Source organism: Anser anser (genome assembly GCF_964211835.1).
Source record: "Anser anser genome assembly, chromosome: 7".
In the NCBI taxonomy this organism is placed as follows: domain Eukaryota; kingdom Metazoa; phylum Chordata; class Aves; order Anseriformes; family Anatidae; genus Anser; species Anser anser.
In genome coordinates, this window is record NC_139727.1 from 14966555 (window position 1) to 14986839 (window position 20285).

At 38.8% G+C, this 20285-nt stretch overlaps 2 protein-coding genes across 2 annotated transcripts in view; both read left to right on the plus strand.

Moving 5' to 3' along the window:
* LOC310902998 (uncharacterized protein) overlaps positions 1 to 14684 on the plus strand; it is a 409793-nt gene extending 395109 nt beyond the window's left edge. Inside the window, exons 27-28 of the transcript XR_014587193.1 lie at positions 6864 to 6952; positions 11118 to 14684. The gene's annotated coding sequence lies outside the window, so the exon portion shown is untranslated. The remainder of the gene's footprint in view (positions 1 to 6863; positions 6953 to 11117) is intronic.
* The window catches only part of LOC310902999 (uncharacterized protein), a 322682-nt gene continuing 309260 nt past the window's right edge, over positions 6864 to 20285 (plus strand). The window contains exons 1-2 of the mRNA XM_083845497.1: positions 6864 to 6923; positions 14693 to 14747. The gene's annotated coding sequence lies outside the window, so the exon portion shown is untranslated. The remainder of the gene's footprint in view (positions 6924 to 14692; positions 14748 to 20285) is intronic.

Consider the following 20285-nt stretch of genomic DNA (forward strand, 5'->3'; position numbering starts at 1 on the left):
CTCAGTTCGCATTTATCAACTATAAAATAAAACATTAATTCACGTGGGATATCAACAGAAGCAGCTGTCACTGACTTCTCACTTTGCATCTTTTAATGACTAAGCTGATTCCTTTTCAGATGTCACCTTTTCAAGTAGTCCTAGAGTTGAATAGCAAAGAATGTAATAGCTATGAACTGTCTGGGGCAGAGAGTTAAGGCGTTGTCCCCAGTTCTCTGAGGACTTTCTCTGCAGCCCAGCTCTAGTTGGACAGTCCAGAGGGAGCTGGTGCAGAGTTTATTGCCTAGCTCTAGCATGTAGTTGGCAAAAATTCCCTTAAGAAAAGCAAACTCTCCAAGTTCCCAAAGTAATTTTCGGTAGAGAAGTTAAAACCTGAATGAAAATGTATGGTACATTTTTGGATTTTTTTTTTTCCTGATTAATTACTGAGGCATGCTGTCGAGGTGACAAAGGGCAGATAGCAAGTAGGTATCTGACACTTTGAAGCTACTGGTGTATGGATCTTGCACCTTTCAAAGCCCTCAAACTAATTGTGTAATGAATAAATGTGTTTCCAAAACGATGCAATTATAAATGAACTTGATAAGATTATCTCTAGGAGTGTTTCTGATAGAACCTGCAAGGAGAATGTTTGATAGTGAAGGGGTTATCCAGAGCTGTCAGGTATTTGTATATGTATATGCAACATGTGTGCTTGTGTATATACGCATTATTGCTCCAAAATACTTCTTACCTTTTTCTGGAGCCACAGTTTTCTAACACGTTCTGTATTTCAGTGTGTGTGTTAGCCCTTAAAACATCATTGGTTCCTACACATGTTCATTGTTACTCTAACAATTAAGTTGCCACTGGGAATATTTTTATGCACATTATTGAAGCTGTTTGAATTAAATAGTGTAATTCAGTATGGTAGATGTGGCCAGTGTTACAGACGCACTGTAAAAGCTGCAGTCTTTAGCAGCAGCATCTTTATTGTTCTTGATGGATTGTATCTCCCTAACTGACACATCCAGTGTTCATTGATCCTTGGAATGGAGAAGCAAACACAACAGCTGTTAGATTTCCCATTTAAGTTGTTTCAGAAGGAAGTGGTTTATTTATAATGTAATTATTTAAGGCTTTTTTCTTCTGGCAGGGCTCTCGTGTTGTCAGAGGACTGCAGAAAGCTTTGTTCACAGGAACCTGCCCAGAAGGCTGTCCTGAGCTGAACTGCAACTTTAGTGGGAAGAGAAAAAGTGCATAGCTCTATATGTAGCCTTGTGGTTCGACATCTGTGCCTTAGGGCCATCAAAGAGCTACTGTAAACTGCTGCTGGGTGGCTGAAAAAAAATGTTTAGTTTCTCAGTGCTTATTAATGCTTTCAATATCCAAGATACAACAGTTCATTATTATTCAGCAGAGAAAATAACCTGTCTCACTTCTGTCTCCCAGATGAATTCTGTGTAATTTTCAAATTCAGAAATGGAATTTGTTGTCGTATATGATCCAAATTATTCAGACTGTTCGGCAAAGAATCATTTCAGTATATGGTGAAGCTTTAATTATATAGTACCTTCCTATTTTTGAACCAATGTTTAACATGGCATTTTCTAGAAAATACATTTTTATATAGAGACAGGCAGTTTCCTTTATTATCTCCAAGGCTTGAAGTGACACTTTTGGCCTACTATAGAAGCAGTTCAGCTGTTCTGCTGGTCAGTGGCCCAGAAATGTTAATATTGGGCATTCAAGATGGAAATTGCATATGTGTTTGTTCCTTTTTTTTTTTTTAATAGTCAAATTTGAAGAGACTTTTTTTCTGCTTTGCGGAAATTCCTTTGGAGTCTTTTCTCGTATTTCAAATATTGAAGTGGAATTTAACTTTGAAATAGCTGTTTGTTTTGAGGGAAAAATGTATTGGTTGAGCAAGTATGAGAAAACAACTCAGTAGCCCAATAGAAAATGTACTGCTTTCTATTTGAAGTTAGAAAATCCCATATGGTTAACCCATTTTTTTTGGTTGGAAAGGTTCCTAACTGCATATGTTTGTGTTGAATCTTGTCTAATGAGTCAGCTCCCTCTTGCAGAGAATGTCTTATACAGTGAAAGTTTTAAGTAGATAAGGCAGGCTATAAAAATTTTATATTAACAGTAATAAATATCAGAGCCAGTGCTGTGCTCAGTTTATTATATTAGAACTTTTAACGATATTGTATTTATTACTGCACTTCAGGAAGTATTACAAAGCTAATATAATCAATTGCCTATAAATGCTTTTACAGTACAGGAGAATATTAAAAACTAACAGATTTTCGTGTTGCTTTTAAACATTTGAAGTTTGAGAGTTCTGTACAGCTTCCAGATTCCGTGTGTACACACGTGCTTTCTAGTACTGGCCTAGACGTATCTTTAGACATGCAGAATATGAATACCAGGATGTGAATTAAACATCGAAGTTTTGAGCTAATCCTCATCAATGAATAAAAAGAGGCATTTCCTGAGGGCTGTGTATTTGACCAAAATGGGATGCATCAGAGCCCTGATGGGGTTTCCTCCTGTCACTTCCGAATAAATTTGCAGTTCTGAATAAAACTGCTGTTTAATACGAGTGGTTTATTTTGTATCCTCTACGATTAAGTGGATGAGCACCAAAATCGAAGGCACCTTTCTACCTTTTCTTGGCTTTTATGTGCTGGGTTTTGAAGTCTGTGTGTGTGTCTGGGAAGATGGAGTATACATGCTGAAAGGAGAAGCTTGCAGCTTGACTGGCAGATGCCTGAAACAAGCAAGGAGGGTGTGTGCAGTTGAGAACAGGACCCAAATCCAAGTCTGGGGAGAAGGGAAGTGTCCTTTCTAAGAACCAGAGCTCTTGGGTCAGGAAGGAAAAGCTGGAGAGAGAACCATATAGGGGCTTTGCCTCCACTTGGAATGGCTTAACAGGCTGATGGTTTCAAAAGAAAATCTGCTGCAGGAGGGCTGCAGTGGAACCACACTTTGTGTTAAATGTGGTCTTTTGTTCAGTTCTGCCTTTCCCCTGAGCACAGGGGTTTTACTTCAGTTTCTTCTTGTGTTTCCTCAAAGTGTTGTACCAATGGGGGGGTTTCCAGACACTTGTGGAGTGTGGTGGGTTTTTTGTTTTGTTTTGTTTTCCTCCAGTATGGAACTACTTCAGCCCCAGGTTTGTGTTGGTTTGTGGTTTTCTTCCCTTCCCTAGGAAAAGAGGTCTTGACTGGATTAGTTCTTGGCCTTCAGCATATTATAGCAAACACACAAAATACCCACAGTTTTTTTTCTTTTTTTTCTGTTGAGCAGTAATTAACTCTTTTCCCCAGTATTTTTGTTAAAGACATCTATCTTCTATGTTAAGAATGAAGCAGAATACTTGAAATGGTCGTCTTTGAAGTACAAATAGGTAGTTTCTAGTTCTGCACAATTTACATCTCATTTTCTAGTTTGTCTTTCCATCAGATAAATTGTTTAATCTGTGCAAAGCATGTAATCCATATTAGGTAACAAGCCATGCAACAGCTCTGGAAGGTTATATGTAAGGATCATTTAATTTACTATTTCATTAGGCTGAGGTCATCCTGTCACCATATGAAATACACCTTAAAGGTTAATTTTCATTGAAGAACTCAAGATGCTACTGTTAAAGGTCTTGAAGATACTAGCCCTCCTCGCAACTCCAAACAGCAGGGAGTCTCTGATCTCGGCACTGAATGTGGATTCCTGTCTATCCAATTTTTCCTGTTCTTTGGAGGACAAATGAGTGTCTCTTTACTGAGAAGAACAACTTGATACCTGGCTCAATTTATGTTACAAATTTGGCCACCTGAGTCTTACACATGTGATTTCGTGAGGGCACAGAACAGCAGCATTATTCAAAGTCAGCTGCAGCTGACTTTTTCAGCCATTCTTCAGATAACAGATCTGTCAGCTGGAAGCTCAGGAGCAGGGTTAACTGGAATAGTTAAAAGTTGATGTAGACAACAGTGAACAGTTCCATCATCCTACCAAGTCTAGCATTGTATTTTTCTCCAAGCAGTAAATGAATAAAGTATACACCTGAAAACTGGCAGGATCTGTGAATGAAAAAAAAATAAAAAAGCCTGGACTGACTTCTCAGAATTTTGATGTTATATTTATATTAAAAACTAAGTTTAAGCCATTTAATTCAGGTGCCTGTAAAAGTTGTTGTAATGACCCAAGTGAAAATTCAGTTCTTCGGCATATGTTGTTCCTTGACTGACTATTCTCTTGGAGAAACTGTATTTTTGATAGCGATAATAATTGAATCTCTCTTCTGATTCAAAAGCTTTGTTTCTGATTAATCAGTCTTGTCAATAGTTTTATGATGCTACACCTATTGGTTGGGAGAGTTGTAGAAAAGCTCCTTATGGACTGTTCTTTTTCAAATACTTTATTTTTGCCAAAAAACACCTGTTTTGTGTGGGATTTTTTCTTGTTGTTTGTTAAACCAAGATGTATTCAGTTTTTAAATCACTATGTGAGATAAATTGTAGAAAGTATGGAGAAGATTGCCTATGGAGTAGGCTGTTCTGAAACATTTTCATGTAGAATCAAAGAATTTAGTTTGAAAAGGACCTGTAGAAATCATCTGGTCCAGCTTTTTCCACTTAGATTTCCTGTGTTTATGAAACGTAAATGGTTGTATGAAATGGTTTCCTATATGTGAATGTTGCAGCATTAATTTCTTGAGCCCATTCATTCTTAACTATATCAAAAACCTCCTTCTGATCTTCCATGTCTCCAGTTAGCATGTCCTTCCCCTGTTACAGTGGATAATACAACCATCTCAGCTCATGCACTAATACCCAGCTTGTCTCCTGGCTTCAGACTCGCTTTCTTCTGTTCTATTTCTCTAAAACAAATTCTCAGTGTGTACAGCATCTAGGATAAATGTCTTGACTTGACCCAGTGGCTTTTCTGTGCTGCAGTCATACAAATAAGGTACAGATTGTTTGCAGAGGTTAACTTGATCATGAATAAATGATCTGCAAGTATTCTGAATCTTCCTGAAAAGTCATTTTTAAGATATATGTACTTCTATATTTGTTTTTTGTAACAGTTTGACTTGGGTGACAAATGTCATCTCTTTTGGCTTCTACTTACTCAGCAGATTGATCATGCAATTAGTAGCTTGCTAATAATCATATAAAATGGTACAGATAATCTTTGATAAGGGTATTCTTTCTTGTTCTCTGAAAGTAACCAGTGACCTCTCAAATACCAATACTGCAGCTGTTTCTACCTGTGGAAGAGACACAAGCTTGGCTCCATGTCTGCAGGAACACCACTGGGAATTTCCATCTAACAAATTGGCAACAAAAGCATTGATGTAGAGTCCCAAATAGTTCCCAAGATGGTTGTTCTTGTGACAAAAACAAAAAAAGTATCTTTTTTCTTTTTTTTGCTCCCCTTTCCCATTACCATAGGGTTTTAAAATGCAAACAATTTTCCTTTGCTGTCAGCTTAGAGGTTCTAGAAAAGAAAATGGGAAAAAACTTTTTTCTTGTAATAAAATCTTTGTTTGCTTTCTTCATTTTTATCCATATTTATAGCCATATGGAAATAGAAAAAAAAGAAATCAAATTTCTAAGTTAATTCAAGCATGAAATATGAAATATTTAAGGACTTGAAACACTTTGATCTTTTCCAGTGAAAATATCTATTTCATTATATAGAACTGAATACTTATTTTTTGGCAACGTATTTTTTGTTCTAAAATACAGACTTGGAAAAGATGCATTTTGTCAAAAATTGACTATTTTTGACACAAGTCAAACTGTTTATCGGATTTAGGATAGATTGTAGCCTGAGAGACAAAGAAATGCTGGCATGCTCTTCAACTTCGATAAGAACTTTCCCTTTTTGAGGTTAAAATGGGACACAGTCCTGGTGTTGCTTCATCTGGAATATGCTTTTTTTCTTTCATTCTTGGTTACTATAATGTTTTTATTTTTTTCTAATTGCAAACATGTATTAGTATAGAGATTCAAACCTTTATATCACAAATTCATGCATTTTGCGATGCCATCCTGGAAAGTCAAGTGAAAGTGAGCTGGGGAAGTCTGTTTTGTTTAAAGACAAAGGGAATGTTTTGTCTTTACCTCAGTGAGAAAAGGGAATCCCCTTTAAAATCTGTTTTGTTGGGGGAGATTCAGAGGTTCACGTTGAGCAGGTTTCAGATACAGTCTGAAAGTTGTTATACTTGAATTATAATTCAGGAAATGCTGCATGGAAGAAAAAAAAAAAGGTACATAAATCTCAAGAAGAACACACTGCTGCTGAAAGTAATTTTAGGTTTCTTAATTGACAAAGACACTTAGTGTTACGTGTTGAAGATCTGGGTTAACATAACTAATAATAGTGCTTGAACATGAGGTGATGAATTGGCTATATCTAGAGTGGGCAGGGGGATGGCGCACAGTCTTTCTTTGCCTAGAGCTGACATGAGTTGCTAAGATGGTCGTGATGGGGTGTGAAGACAGCCTGTGTTTGCACACCAAGGCACCAGCCTAGCTCTGCTGCCTCAAGCTCTGCTGCCGGTTCCTTCCTAGCTCCATAGGTGTGTTAGCACCTGGCATTTAGAATGACCTTGTCTGTCATATTAGAACTGAGATCTCATGCCTAAATTGTTTCTTGGGTTGTACGGTCAAGCTAAGCATAACTGCTTTCCTGTGCAGTGACGCAACAAGAAATGGATCAGTAAATAAGATTATCTGGGTAGCGTGAAGTTTAGACTTGCTGGTGCAGGTACTGTGGAAGACGCAAACATTGTTAGAAATGAATGAATAAAATAAAATACAGGCCTGATGTGGCATACTAACGTGACTATTTTTTTTTCTTTCTTTTTTCAACAGGGAGCAGAATACCTTCAGGGAATATTATAAACTCTTCTGGTCAAGGTCCCTGTCTTTATGGTGAGTGGTACGACGTGATTTAAATAAAGGTGAGTGAGTAGAAGAGACACCTGGTGGTCTCCCCAGAACACTTCAGTTTACCACTTAAGATTATTTCTTTACTTCCACTCATAAATAAAATATTTAAGAAATCCCAGCAACTTAGATTGGATATTGAACATATTATACTCTTAATTAAAAAAATTACAAGGAATACTACCGAAAACAAAAAACATTAATTGGAAAAAAGCACTGCATAGGAAAGTGTTCATATTTCAATATTGCTGTGTGGTAAGTGTGGACTAAGCAAAGATCCTCCTACTTAGGGAGGAGATGATAACAGATTCTTTAGGATTTTTAAATAAATCTTAGAAATGGTATGTGTGGTCCCATTTGATATGGACTTGTCAGTATCATCCTTAAGGACTCCCCAGACAAAGCAGTATTGTATTTTTCATTGATAATTTTAAATGAACAAGATGGCGTAGTAAATGGATGTCAGAAAAAAAAAAGTTTTGAATTTAATGTTCATGATTAGAAAACTGGATTTTGTTAGTTACTTATTTTTCCAATTTCATGCATATGGCTACATGCCTTAGAGCTAGTGTGTAGGCACGGCAGCACTCAGTTTTCAGGCTCAAGGCTTCTACAATCTTATGTCAGGTGGCTTGCTGCATGCAATGTGTAGGGGAAGTGGATTTTTTAAGAAATACATTGCTGAGGGAGAAAAAAAGTCAACTGGCATCCTCGTTTAAAGTATCAGTAACTTACCGGAGTTATATAAACTATTCAGATCAAGAGTCATGTCTGTATATGGCTTAACATACTTGACGGTTCAGAAATGATTGTGGTAGAAGTACTCAGAATTCTCCCCCTTGAGTAGTCTTTCCCCTAAAACCTAAAATGTCTTGTAACCTTCCAAAAATACATTCAGATCAATGAAAGAATCTTCAGACTTAAAGCAGAAACCTCGGTATAGCAGGCAGCGGTGGGGTTCCTCTTTTTGTCCTTCAGGCCAAAGCAGACAAATTGTGATGCTTGGAAACATTGGTCTTTGTGTCAAGTCCTGGCATCACTGTGCAACACTATTGTGTCGTTATGTTCTGACAGACTGTCGTAATGGATCATTGTAACATGTTCCTTTTTTTCTTTTTTTTAATTACCAGACATCATGAACTTTTCATACTAGAAAGTTTCTTGGTTGTAAAGGCAGGATCATACTGAGCATGGCTGTAAAAATATAATCTTAAATACAGAGGCTTAGTGCATGTGACTGTAACTGGTATAATAGACCCAGAATTCAGTTACACCCAGTGAAAATTGTGATATAAGATAGCATGAAATCTTCACTTGTACACATGAAAACCTGAAGACCATAGTTAAATTGTTTTTTTCTATTACTCAGCACCCAGAATAAAGTGCTCTTCAACTAAACAATTTCATTTAAGTGCACCTTTGTTTAAATACTGATTTGCAAAATTCTTTTTTTTTCATGTTCAAAGGTTTTCATGTTCAAATATTTTCATGTTTGAACAAATAGTAGAATCATAGAATGATACCATAGGCTGGAAAAGACCTTCAGAACCGTTAAGTCCAACCACCAACCTGACTTACCAAGTCCCACCACTAAACCACATCCTTCAGTGCCACGTTCCAGTCATTCCTTAAGTAGCTCTGGGGTAGGGACTCGACCATTTCTCCTGGCAGCCTGTTGCAATGCCTAACCACCCCCGCCATGAAGAAATTCTTCCTAACATCCAGTCTGAACCTTCACTGGCACAACTTGAGGACGTTTCCTCAAGTTTCTCTGGTCAGCCTGTTCCAGTGCCTCACCACCACCTGAGTGAAGAAATATAAATCTTTTTCCATATAAAAAGATTTGCATTTCCTTTCAAAGAAAAGTGTGAATTCTTACTCTTGCCATCACATTTTAATATTTTTAAAGTACCTTGATACTTACTTTTCCAAAGAGACCCAGGAGATGGGGTGGCTAGTTGAGCAATATTTATTGATTACTGTATCGTGGTTGGTGAGAGTTGAAAGGCTGTCTATATATGCTAGTGAAGTAACTGCTCCGTCCCTTGTCCTTTGTAGCTTTTTTAGGGATCTGAAGAACCTCTTTTTCTTGCTACCTTGGAAATTCTGTTCTTAATGGTGGCTTATATCTGCCTCACAGTTTTGAAGTAAATGTATTGTGGCAGCCAACAAGCAGCCCTGACTGTTAAACAGGGGAGTGAGGTTTTGAAGAACCACTCCTTGGCTAACGCCTCCTGCAGGGAAACTCCATTTTCTCTTCATAGGAAGGCTGCTGTCCCTCCACATTGGGACAGAGTGAAACTTGGTGGCTAGCTAGCTTTTAAGAGCAGGGTCAGTTTGGGACTGCTGTGCAGTGCTTGTAAGGGAGCACAAATAACCACACGAGAGATTGGTAGCAGCATTTTGTAATGCTGGTTAGAGCTTAAATGTAGAAAGGAGAGGCAGCCTTCATGAGAACGTGGGATGAGGTCAATAAGCAGGTCACAAAGAAGTCGAAGTTTCGAAAATTGGTTTATCCTGATGTCCAAAGGAGAAGCCTAAACTCGTGCAAGCATTTTGAAGTAGAATTAAGAAATCTCACATGACATTCATATTCTTTTCAGTTGGATAATTGTTTGGTGTGAGCTTTCTTTTATAAACTTAAAATGCAAGTCTTAACATTGGAGATTTTAACTTCAAAAAAAATCCATTTCTATATTTGATATAATGGTTGTCTGTTTTTTTTACTACTTGTAAAAACAAAAGTAAAATTAATGCTCTGCAATACCTATAGGACTGTGTAGGTGTAGCATTGTGTAGTGATGATAATATCCAGAATTAGGGACTAGTAAGCAGTATTTCTTATTCCTGTTAGAAAAATAGGAACATCTTGGGTTTTTAAGGTTCAACCAGCTCCTTAATCTAAATTTTTCCTTTCCAAGTAGAAGGGGTGATTGAAAAACTTTGTCAGAAGTGAGAGTTTCACATGTTTTTCTGGTACTCATGTCCTTTCAAGCCCTTTTTTTCAAAATCTTACAAATACTATCACCCTGTCAGCTCACAGACTATAATTCTGTGAAAAAAATTAAACTCCAAACATATGGATGCTACAGAATGACAAAATGTTTACCCCTTGAAGAATGTGAATTAATAATATGTAAACTTTACAGAAACATCTAAAAATCACACTCTGGATCACACGGAGGCTGGTCTGAATTGTTAAAAATCATTACTGGCTTGAAGTGATGTGGGTTTTCTTTTTTAAACTAGCATCTGTTTTGTTTGCCATCTCTAGTTAGCCTTTAGAGTTCCTTCATTAAGTTTTACTTTATATAGCCTTGTTGAGTAGAAATTTTGCTACAGTGTCTATGCTACTTTTCAGTATTGATCACATGAATGAGGAATGGGAATTTCAAAAGAAAAGAAAATGAAATAGTGTGCAGTTGTGTGGTTATTGGCAGTACTGAGATAACTGAAAGTCAAGAATGTAACACGCACAAGACGGAAGAAAGAACCTCAAGTGCATGTGCCGCTCCTTTTCGAAATATGGTGTTATTTCTGTAGCGAGGTATCACAGGATCCTGATCTCTGTATCGTTGCATCTTGCAAATAAAGTATTGGTTTTTTCGTACAATGAAATGTCAATATCTGAATTCAGGTTTACTGTGCAGCTTCACACTGCAGTTACTAAAGGACGTAGGCTCAAGACAGTGAGAAAATTAGCTTGCAGAAGCTCAGTGTAAATTCATTTTTTTCAGTATCCTTGGAATAAATACTGCACAGAAAACACAAATTTATGTTTCCAGACATGACCTTACTTTTGTTTGCTTGGTTCTTGAAAGGAACCATTTTTGCCTCTGGTGAGACGAGCAGCAGTGGGATCCAGCCCCGTGTACTGAAGCCTTGGTATTTTAAGGGTGCTAAGAGGCATAGTTACCATAGATTCAAATCTGCTTTGAGGTGAATCTTTCCATGATAAATCCTGTGACTATGATTCTGTCCTCTCTTGAAAGTTTTATTATCTCAGTGACATATACATTTTTAAACATACCTATTTGTTACTTCTTTAGATTGAGTAAGCATCTTGTTGAATCCTGACTTGAGGAAATGTGATTTTTAAACATTGTTTTTATAACGACCTATTTTCATACCTTTAGAATGACTCGCTATTTCTTTCCCACATGGCATCTTTTCTTTCAGAGCCAGGGATATTTTCAGTGTGGTGTACTGACATTTCTTCACAGTCCAAAAGAATTGCTTTGAGAGGCATTTTGATAAGATTCTTAAGTGAATGAAAAGATTGAACACAAGCAAAGAAATGTATTAAGCTCCTTACTTTAATCCTTACTAAGTCATTTAAATGTATGTATATTTGCATGTGAAAGCTGCTGTATTATCATTCCAGTAGAACTGTTGATATAAATAATGCCAGTCACTGTCTTAACTTCTATTTTATTTTTAGATGGAGAAGCCTCTCTGGAGAAACACCAATTCCTATTTAATTGCCTTAGAATTTTACAGATAGAGATGAATCCATTAATGAATCATGCATTGCTGTGAACTGATAGGATTGCTGAAATGCCATATCATCTAAAATTGCCATCTTTGAAAACAAAAGATTAAAAAAACCAAGCTTGTCTGTCTTCAAGAAGCACCGCTATATATATGTAATACAAAACCTTGGTTGTTAATGTTGAAAAGCTTTATTTGTTGGGGAATAACGTTGACACTTCTGTGTTATTGTGTCTGTATGTGTGGTTATGTACCTTAGTAGAGCTTTTGGCAGTTACAGGGTGGAATGACAGAAAAGCTGATGATGTTTTCAGCTATCTTAAAGAAACAGTAGGACAGGCTTGCATAGGGAGATGAAGAGCTGCAGTTTCCCCACTTGGAGCAAAACTGGGGCATCCAAATGTTCTCAAGCAGGAATTAAGGACACACAGTGAAACTTCAGCTTCGTCGGAAGGGTTGGAGGTCTACAAAGGACAGATGCATGAGTTGTTCCCAGACTTATCGTAGTTGAATGAGTTCTTAGAGATAGGTAGTAAGGGAGGGGCACAGGACTGCGCCTGGCTGGAAGGGGAATGAGAAACAGTCTTTAAAGAACTATTTAAGGAAGGAGAAGTTGGGAAGAGAATTGAAAACTTCAGAGTATCCTATTCCCAAGTATAGGAAATTTAACCTCATCTTTCAGTTCTTGATTTATTTCTCCATTTGTGATGTGAAGACTAGAAAATCATAATGTCCTGCGTAACAGTTGTACTCTGCCTATCAGTCAGAAGATGTACAGAAGTGTTACTCCTTTTGTACTGTTACAGCTTCCAAAAATTAACAATGATAAGGAACTGGTTATAGTTACTCATCTCTTTTGTAATCCATCTTGATTTCTTGATTTGGACATGTTACTGAAGATAGAATTCACCACCTCAAGGTTAGATGGAACTGTAGATTTAGTGGCTTCTCTTTTTTTCCAAGAAAATGTCAAGAAGAGGACAAGAATTTGCAGGTAATCATAAAGTAGAACTAGGCCTTTAGTCAGTGTGCTCTCTTCACAGACACTAATGCCTTGAAAGCATCTCAGACTTCTATGCTGACATCCTTAAGTACATCACAGAGGAGGAAATCAATGAGGCGGTGATTTTTGAGGAACTCATAGATGGAAATTGTACCCAGGTGGCCTGGTTGCCTCTTCAGAAGTGTCTCTAGAACAGAGAAATCCATCAAAGACCTAACAGTAGGGAGTGGCAGCTGTACAGTGCAGGCTGTTCTACTGAGCATGCTATGTTTGATCTAAGCTTTTCGGAGTGAAGAGGGAAAGTCACGGGGAGGGAGGGGAAATCTTTAGAACTGTTGTCCTGAAGCAGCTCTCCAAGAACATGGGGGAATGCTATTTGAAGACAAATAGTTTGGTTATCTTTGTGCTGAGCATTAATAGGGGGAGCCTTGGGTAAAGTTACTCATCTTATTTTCCTTTCCAGATGGAAAGTCCAAAATCGTTACAGTTAGCAGCTGCTCCCTTTAAAAGCAAACGACTAAGAAAAACAGTTTCACCCAAACAAACAGAAACAGAGTACATAGCAAATGACAAAAAAGGAGTAAATAAGGTGTAAAATGAAAATATTCCTTGTTTTGATTATATTAAATGATAGAGGGAGAAAGGATTGTCCTTTGTCCAGGAAGAAATCATGGAGTGCTTTAACACAGAAGAGGCCTCTTAGCATGTTTGCTACCACCTTGAACTGACAAGGACAGAAAAACTTTGACTTTCACAGGTTATGAAAACCACAATTACTGTTTGATCTTTCTTAGTTGTTCTGTTTAGGCATAGCCAAGATGAGATTTCCCTGTCCTGATTTGCTATCACATCAGGTTACAGGAGAGAGTCTGTGCTGTAAAGAACAGCCTTTGGATAGAACCCCCATTTGGTTGGAGTTTGGTTGAAACTCCCAGGTTGCATTAATTCTGGACTTTGAAGGTTTTGTAATCAATGTAATGTATTGAGAGAGAAGGGCCACAGATACGGTCTGCAAGGTTTTACCGAAAGCGTGTCCTCCCCTGCCCCCTCCCCAGTATTCCTTATAAACAGATGAGTTTGTCCCGTATTATCTACTAGATGCTCAGACGTGCTCGAGAACTGAATTGCATTTCATGGAGGCTGAAATTTCTAGTGTTACAGTGATCTCTGAAAGCATAGTAAAAGGCAAATGTTGCAAGTGTGTTAACTAGGTAATTAGATGTGGAGATATAATCCCTGAAAATACGACTCTGGTTCTAATGATAGATATACTTGAGACAAAACAGATGTTTTGTTTTGAGGATTTTTATCCACAGATACTTTACACTGAAGAAAGGATTTAAGACTCTACAGATGGTAAAGCTACATCTTAAATGAACGTGGGCTACTTAAGGATATATTTATTTTTTGATTTGAATGAGTAAACCTTAGAACAGGTATTGAGAATAAAATACTACATTCATTTCCAGACTGTATGTATATGCTTAGATTCCTTCTTTTCCATTTCGATATCTTTGGCTGTACGGGCTTTGGGCATTTCCTTTTTCAACTTGGAAGTTTTCTTTCGATCTTTTTGTATCTGTCAAGGAAGTACATGGTAGCTACTGGTAAAGAAACCTTATTTGGAATGATGCCAGCATGCCAGCAAATACTTTTTAGTAGGAATCAGTACAAGGCCAAGAAGCCTCAAAACTGCACAAATAAAGTATCATTTCTCTCACCAGTGTCTTACTTTCCTACTTTTAGTCAGTTCTAATGTGCTTTTAGAAAAAAATCAGTATTCTTTTAATGTCCTATTTTGACTTGAAAACAAAGGGGTTTGTTTTTATAGTCTAAAATTGTTGTTTTAGGTCACGAACCATTTATGAAGGGAATTACTCTAATATATGACATTTTTAATATCTTCATTTGCCTACTGATTGAAGGATTATTGCACATCCTTTCCATAGTTCTAAAATTATTTGCTGATTGTATGCCAGTTTCATCAGAGTAGTGTAAATGTAAAGAAAACTGCATGCTGATCAACGGATCTGCCTTGTACCTATTTCACTAATTCAGTCATTCAGAAACTCAATGTGATGATGGCCAGTTATTGATGTCTTGAAATTTGTCTATTTTACCTAAAATATGTAGATACAATGTTGAGAGAATACTAATACAACTTGGCAAAAGAACTCTCAAACCATAAAGTACTGTGAGTTGTTACAGTACTGCCCCATGGCACATCACTGTGAATTAATGCTGTTTTTCATTCTTTCAGGCCCACTTGTATTCAGTGAGGTTAAAGAAGTTCCAAGATCGCACCCAAGAAAACGGTATGTTTTTCTTTTTTGTTTTTGTAATCTTGATTTTTTTTTTTCTTGGCTATTTGTGTTTTTCTAGATTGGGTGTTACCTAATGGTCTGCAGAGGGACTTGGTTCTGTGCTTTAGCCATATGAATTTCAGTCAATACAATTAATTTAGCTGTGCAAGTTTTAATACTTTCTGCAATGAGAATGTGTCCGAGCCCACTGTAAGTTGTACATAAATTTTCCTGAAGTTAGTGCTGTGTTTTCTAGATCAGTCTTTCTAGATGGAACTAAATGATGGGGAACTTGAAGCACTTATGAATATTTGTAACCTAAGCATAATTTTTATTCCGGTCTGTGTATATCCCTCATTTCTTTGGTGATGGCTGAATTAATTTAGTAATTACTTCCCTCTCTATTGACTACCTGAATAATTACTAGAATAATCATTAAAGTAATTACTTCTTTGTTGACCAAGAGCAGTCTTGTTGGTAAAAATCCATACATGTTAGTAAATCAAAATTTGAAAGCTTTTCTGGTACACAACTGGTTCACCAGAGAAAATTTAAGGAGTTACATGATGAAGTGCATCCAAGTGGGGAGTGCACCTTCCCTGGTCCCCTGCACAGGCACTGTGCCCCTGCTTTCTTTTCTTCTCAGATTACTGCGTGTCTCAGGTCAGTTGGAAAGAAAAGGCAAATTCCCTGAGCTGGATAGCATAGTAATTCACAATAATTAGAAGCTCTCACACCATAGGTATTGGATTGTTCTTTAGAATAAGACAGCCTGAGTGCTGAAAATGTTGATTTTGTGTGGACTGTCTCATGCAGACTTAGCCCAATGGCCTTCTGTGAGAAAACTACTAATAAATTAGTAAATGAGAACTTGTAACAGTCAAAACTTACACACTTGATTCAGTAGAGCTCTTCAGTAGAAACTGAAGTGATTCAGTGAATTGGGACTTCAGTTCTCCACAAAAGGCACACTATGTTGTTAGTGGAGCAGGACTTTCCCAATGACATGACGGTACCTTTTTGACCAAATACTTAGAATCATAGAATATCCCGAGTTGGAAGGGACCCATAAGGATCATCAAGTCCAACTCCTGGCACCGCACAGGTCTGCCCAAAAGTTTAGACCATGTGCCTAAGTGCACAGTCCAATCTCTTCTTAAATTCAGACAGGCTTGGTGCAGTGACTACTTCACTGGGGAGCGTGTTCCAGTGTGCAACCACCCTCTCGGTGAAGAATCTCTTCCTGATGTCCAGCCTAAACTTCCCCTGCCTCAGCTTAACACCGTTCCTGTGGGTTCTGTCACTGGTGATAATGGAGAATAGGTCACCTGCCCCTCCACTCCCCCTCGCGAGGAAGCTGTAGACTGCGATGAGGTCCCCCCATAGCCTCCTCTTCTTCAGGCTGAACAGGCCCAGTGACCTCAGCCACTCCTCATATGTCTTCCCCTCTAGGCCCTTCACCATCTTCGTCGCCCTCCTCTGGATGCTCTCCAACAGTTTCATGTCCTTTTTGTACTGTGGTGCCCAGAACTGCACACAGTACTTGAGGTGAGGCCGCACCAGCGCAGAGCAGAGGGACAATCACTTCCCTCGACCGACTAGCGATGCCGTGCTTGATGCACCCCAGGCTACGGTTGGCCCTCCTGGCTGCCAGGGCACACTGCTGGCTCACATTCAACTTGCTGTCAACCACAACCCCCAGATCCCTCTCTGCGGGGCTGCTCTCCAGCATCTCGTTGCCCAGTCTGTACGTATAGCCAGGGTTGCCCCGTCCCAGGTGCAGGACCTGGCACTTGCTTTTGTTAAACTTCATGTGGTTGGTGATCGCCCAGCTCTCCAATCTGTCCAGATCTCTCTGCAAGGCCTTTCCACCCTCATCCGAGTCCACAATTCCTCCAAGTTTGGTGTCGTCAGCAAATTTGCTCAAAACACCTTCTAGTCCTACATCCAAATCATTTATAAAAACATTGAAGAGGACTGGCCCTAAAACGGAGCCTTGAGGGACCCTACTAGCGACCATCCGCCAGCCAGATGTGGCCCCATTTACCACAACCCTTTGAGCCCTGCCCGTCAGCGAATTGCTCACCCATCGTACGATGTTACGTCTTTGTTAAGTTGTATGCTGGACATTTTGTCCAGTAGGATCCTATGGGAAACCGTGTCAAAAGCTTTGCTGAAGTCCAAAAAGATCACATCAGCTGGTTTCCCTTGATCGACTAGATGGGTGATCTTATCATAAAAAGAAATCAAATTTGTTAGGCAGGACCTACCCCTCGTGAACCCATGTTGGCTGGGACCAATGACTGCATTGTCCCCCAGGTGCGCTTCAATAACTTCAAGGATCATCTTCTCCATAATTTTACCAGGCACTGACGTGAGACTGACAGGCCTGTAATTGCTAGGGTCTTCTTTCTTGCCCTTCTTGAAAATTGGCACAACATTTGCCAGCTTCCAGTCCAATGGGACCTCTCCAGATTCCCAAGATCGTTGAAAAATAATTGAGAGAGGTCCCGCAATGATGTCAGCCATCTCTTTAAGCACCCTGGGATGAATCCCATCCGGACCCATGGACTTGTATGGATCCAGGTGGAGCAGCAAATCCCGCACACGTTCAGGGTCGGTTGGGAGTTTGTCATTCCCACCGTCATGGTCCTCCAGCTCAGGGTACCCTGGGTCCCGAAGCCCATCATCAGTGTTGAAGACAGAGGCGAAGAAGGCATTAAACGTCTCTGCTTTGCCTATGTCATTGTCTGCGAGGAGACCCTCCCCATCTAGTAGCGGATCTATGTTTTCTTTGGTTCTCCTTTTTCTGTTCACATATCTAAAAAAAGCCCTTTTTATTGTCTCCCACAGACATGGCCAGCTTCAACTCTAGTTGGGCTTTGGCCACACGAATTTTCTCCCTACAAACACGAACAGCATCCCTGTATTCCTTCTTCGTCGCCTGACCCTCCTTCCAGCAGCCGTACACTTTCTTTTTTCGCCTAAGCTCCAGTAGAAGTTCCCTGGTCAGCCAGGCCGGCCTTCTGCCCCACTTGCCTGACTTCTGATATTTTGGAATTGCCTGATCTTGTGCTTTTAGGAGGCAGTGCTTAAAGATGGACGCCAATGCCTTCAAAAGCAGCTTCCCAGGGGACCTTGCTGACTAGTTCCCTGAGCAGCCTGAAGTCTGCTTTCCCCATATCCAGGGCTGAAGTTTTGGTGGCAGTTTTCCTTCTGTCACCATAAATTCTAAACTCAACCACTTCATGGTCACTGTGACCGAGACGGCTGCCTATTGCCACGTCTCCCACAAGACCCTGTCTGTTCTCTAGCAACAGATCTAGGAGGGCACCTTTCCTAGTTGGCTCTCTTAGCACCTGCACCAAGAAGGTGAATGGTGATACTTGAATGGTGATAGTAGGAAAATCAAAGTCCTACTTCTGCCTTTAAGTGAACTTGCAAAGCAGCAAAATTTAGCTACTAATGTGTTTTCTTCTTTTTTAAGCTTAATGTTTTAAATCAAATAAAGCTGTCCTTTGTTCATGATCTGAATGAGGACATGGTCCTCATTATTACACAGTAGCCTATCTTTGTGAAGCCTTCAGCTTGGCGTGTTAGTATATATGCTGTCTCTAGGTTTCCCTGCAGCTTTGAAGAAAACTTGAACTTACTCCACTAAACATTAGTGAAGTATCAGCCAACTTGCCATTTTAGGCATCCTGCCTAAGAAATTTGAAAGTACAGTCATGGGTGGGCATTGAAAATGCTCTGGCTGACAGAGAGATCCTCGTGTCTCACATGACAGAGAGCATCACAGTAGCATAGTTGTGGTATTGTGAGGAGAATTTCCCAGCACTTAAATGTTTCTTTTGGGTAAAGGATTGGAAAGAGATCTCACCTAGTAAATGTTCCGTTGTGTTTAACTTTGAAAATCTGAGTCCTGACAGTCTTTCTGTCGACTCCGTCTTCCATTAGCTTATTCTTAGCTATAGAGTCCTCCAAGTTTATTTTTTAAAGAAGTAGTATATGTAAATAACATGTCATTCACGAGCACATATGTTTTGAGATTGCCATATATAATAAGGAGGACTACAACCTCTCTGATAATGATTTACACAGGAAATGTAACCATTTTATGTTAGCAACTGACACACTCTGCTGTAAAGCATGCAGAAATCCTCCCAGATGATGGCTGGAGTTCTTTTTCTAGCTGTCAAAGACTTGTCAAGCGTTTGCACTTATAGTAAGGCTGGTTAATAAGATACTGTATCTGACTTACCTGTGGGTTGCTGATTAGTTTGGTGTTTATGTAAAGGCATTTGGAAAGGATTGTAGTGCTACAGAGGTTGTCTAATAAATGAATGTGGAAAAATCAGGTTACAGCAGTCAAAAGCCAGTATTGCAAACTGTACTGGGCCGTTTTCAACCCTTTCAGGTTTCTGGAAAAAAAATAACTCCTCCATTTCATTTCAGTGTTTTCCCTGAGTACAGCACTACTCTTGTTTCAGTTTTACGGTTATCTGCAGTGCTTGGAGGTCAGCCAGTTTGACCAGAGAGCTACAGCCAGGCCATTTTGTAATCCTGAGGTACTTAGCACTGAAGATTCCCTGCAAAGATTACAGTATTGAATTGAAATTACTCTCCGTACATCGAAAATATGTTAAATGCCTTGTGCTTGAAAGGGGCAGCTGGTAGGGCAGAAAGTATTTTATCTACATTGAGTTAAGATTGGTCTAATTGTCCACATTAGCAATCAGGGAAGGCATCATAGGAAAATGGAGAGTGAAGGAAATGGAAATAAAAATCCATCAGGAGTGTTGATTTCGAGGCTCCTAGCAGCCAGCCTTTCGAGGTAGCTAGCCTTACCTTTGAATTAGGGAAGGGGAGTGTCCTTTGTGGGTTTAGGAGGGAGGGAGAAAGGGGGTCTGGTAACCAAAATACTACAGCAATAGTTGGCTGTATAATTTTACAGGAGTATCATAGAATATTTGAATAAAAGGCTCATGATGATAGCTTAGCATTAAATTTGTAATGAAGTGTGGTCTTTAGTTGTAGCCCTTTCATAATTTGAAGCTGCTAAATACTACAGTTGTTGACTTGATTTTCATTTTTAGAGAATACAGAAGCAATAAAAACCTTTAGTGGCTTTCTTTCTTTTTAATAAAGCTTTTCTGAATAAAGTGCATTTTTAATCTCCTATAGCAAATAAGATTGTATAATTCTTATGAGTTTCAAAATGCCCTAAAAGTTAGTTTCATAGCTGTTCCATCACTTTTCTCTAGCTGGTTGCCTATATTGTAGCTTTTTATTGTAACCTTTGTTAGGTCAGTGTTTAAAAACAGTAATGACTTAGAAATGGCTTTAAAGATTAATAACCCCATTTGGGTGATGTACAGTGATTTATAAAAATCGTGCTATAATCACAGCACTTACTGATTTTTCGTGTTTGTGATGAACACATGTACAATTACAATAACAAAAAAGACAGGTTTTTAGTCTGAAATAAAGTTATATATATAAACTTAATTTCCTAAGGTCTATTACTACTGTCATGATAAAAGGGCCCCC